This window comes from Anopheles gambiae, chromosome X, assembly GCF_943734735.2.
Source record: "Anopheles gambiae chromosome X, idAnoGambNW_F1_1, whole genome shotgun sequence".
NCBI classification, from domain to species: domain Eukaryota; kingdom Metazoa; phylum Arthropoda; class Insecta; order Diptera; family Culicidae; genus Anopheles; species Anopheles gambiae.
Genome location: NC_064600.1, coordinates 27,084,278 through 27,087,769, shown reverse-complemented (window position 1 = coordinate 27,087,769; position 3,492 = coordinate 27,084,278).

Below are 3,492 nucleotides of genomic sequence, written 5' to 3'. Positions count from 1 at the left end.
GGGCGATGGGTGCTCGACAAGGAGACCCATCGCAAATCGGTCCAAAGGGCGCATCGACCGGGGGCTCTCCGAGTCGCCAGCGCCTTCCAGACCGTGTCTTATGATGCCGCTTGCGTTGTCGCCAACACCACCCCGTTAGTCCTCCTCATGCAGGAGGATATCCGCTGCCACGACGAAAAGGCAGCGAGTGGTGGTGTTCAATCGGACAAACGGAAACGGCAACGGGAGGAGACGATGAGGCGCTGGCAGGTCCAGTGGACAACGGGTGCAGGGCAACCAGGAGCACCAGGACTGAAGACGAGGAGGCTGATTCCAGACATTAATCTCTGGGTCAGCCGCAAGCATGGGGAAGTCGACTTTTTCCTCACCCAGCTCCTCACGGGGCACGGGTTCTTGCGCTCCTATTTCGTCGAGAAAGGCATCCTGGAAGGCTCGCCCAACTGCCCCGAATGTGGGGACGCCGTGGAAGACGTTGAACACGTGCTGTTCCACTGTCCACGGTTCGATCGGATCCGGAACGAGATGCAGCAGCGGTGCCATTCCCGAGTAACAATGGATAACATCGTCTCGGAAATGCGCGCCCGCAGCGATACGTGGGAGGCCGTCCGCGCCGCCGCCAGGACAATCTTCTCCACTCTCCAAGCGAGATGGGATGTTGAGCGTCCACCAACGGCAAGGCGACGCAGGCGGGCCAGACGGCGGGTGAGGGACGCAAAAGGTGGTCCCTCAGGCCCTGCGGCACGGCAACAACCCGCGCCACAAGGGCCACCGTAAGCTGGAAAGTTACTAATCTTTTATCTTTTTCGTTTCGTTTCTTCCAGCTTTCTTTTTTCTTTTCTCTACTCTATTTTCAGCTTTCTTCTATCTCTTTCTCCTTTTTCTTGTTTCCTCTTTCAAAATTTTGTTCCAGGAGAACTGACTTACGAGCTTGGAGTGGTGACCAACGATGCAGACCCCCCCATTGCCCACCCGAAGTGTGGGCGATAGGACCAAAGGGACCGCGTCGCACCACGGAAAGCACCGTAATAAGCAGAATCAGCAGACCAGATCGCCGCAGAAGATGCGTCGTGACCCAGGGTGCAACCGCACACACGACTCCGCAAGAAGTAATACGCACCACAAGCGTACCGGCCGAGTTGGGTGAGTCGGAGAGGGGGATGGAATATGCTCACTCTTCGTTAACAAAAAAAAAAAAAAAAAAAAAAAAAACAGGTAGCCAAATGCTAGACATCATCGGACAGCCGAACGGAGCGGACGTGTTCTCACCTCGCTCCCGCTCGACACCAGAGTTCTACTGACCATTTTATACCCGGAGGCCCAGCCGCTACGGTATAAATTTGCTCGGTGCTCTGCTCATCCGCCCAGTCTTCATCCAGCCTTCGAGACGGCGTTACGCTGCCCAAATACCCAGCGCTCAGTGTTAGTGAATAATTGTGTGTGTGTGTGAAAGCGTCAGTATTCTTTTAACCGTTGACGAGGAAGGTCGTGCTTCTGCTAGTCTCAGTTTCTAGAGTGCTTGATACAGTGTGTGTGTGTGTGTGTGTGTGTGTGTGTGTGTGTGTGTGTGTGTGTGTAGTGCTGTGCTGTGTTCTGTGTTAGCAATTCCAACCGTTATAAGCATCGCCTTCTGCGTTTATTATTTTAATTGTTTTTGCCGTCGGCTTTTTTCCTTCGGCATTGTAGCATCACCTTTTGTGTATTTTAATTTATTTGATTTTGCCGTCGGCTTTTTTTCCCGGCGGCATTTTAGCATCACCTTCTGTGTATTTAATTTATTTATTTTGTCGTCGGCTTTTTTCCCGTCGGCACTCTAGCATCACCTTCTGTGTGTATTTTAATTAATTTTATTGGTCGTCGACTTTTTTCCCGTCGGCATTTCTGCAAGTTTTTTAATTAAAATTAATTTAGCGTTGGAATTGTTGACCGGTGCCATAAGTGCTACGTGCGAGTGAAGTGAAGTGATTCTGGGCCTTGAAGACTCCGATTGCTATTTTAATTAGGCCTTCTGCAAATATTATTTTATATAACCCACAATTACCATTGGGAAATTAGCATCGCCTTCAGCGTAATTATTTAACTGCCTTCTGCATATTTATTTAATATTATTCTTGAATTAGCATCACCTTCAGTGCCATATAAACTTAAAAATAATTTTATTTAAGCCTTCTGCAATAATTGTGATTTAATTCCTCTTTACAAATATTTTCTAGCATCGCCTTCAGCGTATTGAATATATTTAGCCTTCTGCAAAATACAAAATATTAATTAATTTCTTTTAAAAACAAGTGCCTTAAGAAAATCTTGTTATTTAGCATCGCCTTCTGCGTTTTATTTAAAATAAGCTTTCGTTGACGACTTCGGTCGGAATCACTAGTGTTGTGTGTGTTGTGTGTGTGTGAATCAGTGAAGTGATTCCGTGTTTTGATAACTCCGATCGCAATTTGTTCTAAGCCCTCTGCAATTTAAATTTAATTCTACAAACCCACATTTGCCGACGGGAATTAAGCATCGCCTTCAGCGTTTTTATTAACTGCCTTCTGCAGAAAATTTAAATTAATAATTGAGAAAATTCTAAAATAAGATATACAAGCATTGCCTTCTGCAGTTAAAATATAATTATTTTATTAAATTAATAAGCCTTCTGCATTGGTAACCTACTTAATAAGTTTCCTTATAATTTTGCCTATAGAATCGCCCTCAGTGTTCAGATAAAATTTCAAATCATTCAACTTATCCTCGATATTATTTTAAAGTAACTTTAAATTGCCCATATAAATTATTAATACTAATAGCATTGCCTTCTGCATTTTAATAAATTAACTAAGCCTTCTGCATCAAGCTTTCGTTGAGACTTCGGCCGGAATCACTAGTGTGTGTGTGAAAAGTGGAGTGTTCTTGTGTTGACCGTTCCGATTGCCAAAAGCCTTCTGCATTTAATTTTATTTAAATTTTTTATTTAATTGCCTTTTTATAAATCCCAGTTTGCCGTCGGGAAATTATCATCGCCCTCCGCGTAGAAAAAAAATTGCTTTCTAACAGTTGCCTTCTGCAACACATTTTATGATTTTTAACAAATATATTATTTTATTTAACGGTTTGCCCTTAGAAACTCAATATATTATATCAAGCCCTCAGCAAACAAAATTATTTTATTAAATCGCCCTCCGCAAGAACAAACTTTGAATTTAAAAATCTTATTAGACAATTAATTTATTAGCATCGCCATCTGCGTAATTAATTAAATTAAGCCTTCAGCAAATAAGCTTTCGTTGAGCGGTCCACGAGAACATTGTGCTAAGTGTGTGTTGTGTGCGAGACTCCCGATTCCATCTGTTCCGGCGACGAGATTTTCTCCAAGCGGCGTAGAAACATCGAGAGTTTCCAAACCGGCAAATAGTTTAAAGTTTTATAGAGTAGAATTTGAAATCCCATTTACAACCTAACCCAATCTCAATTAGCTCCCCAACTAAACCTTTATTATATAAAACCGCA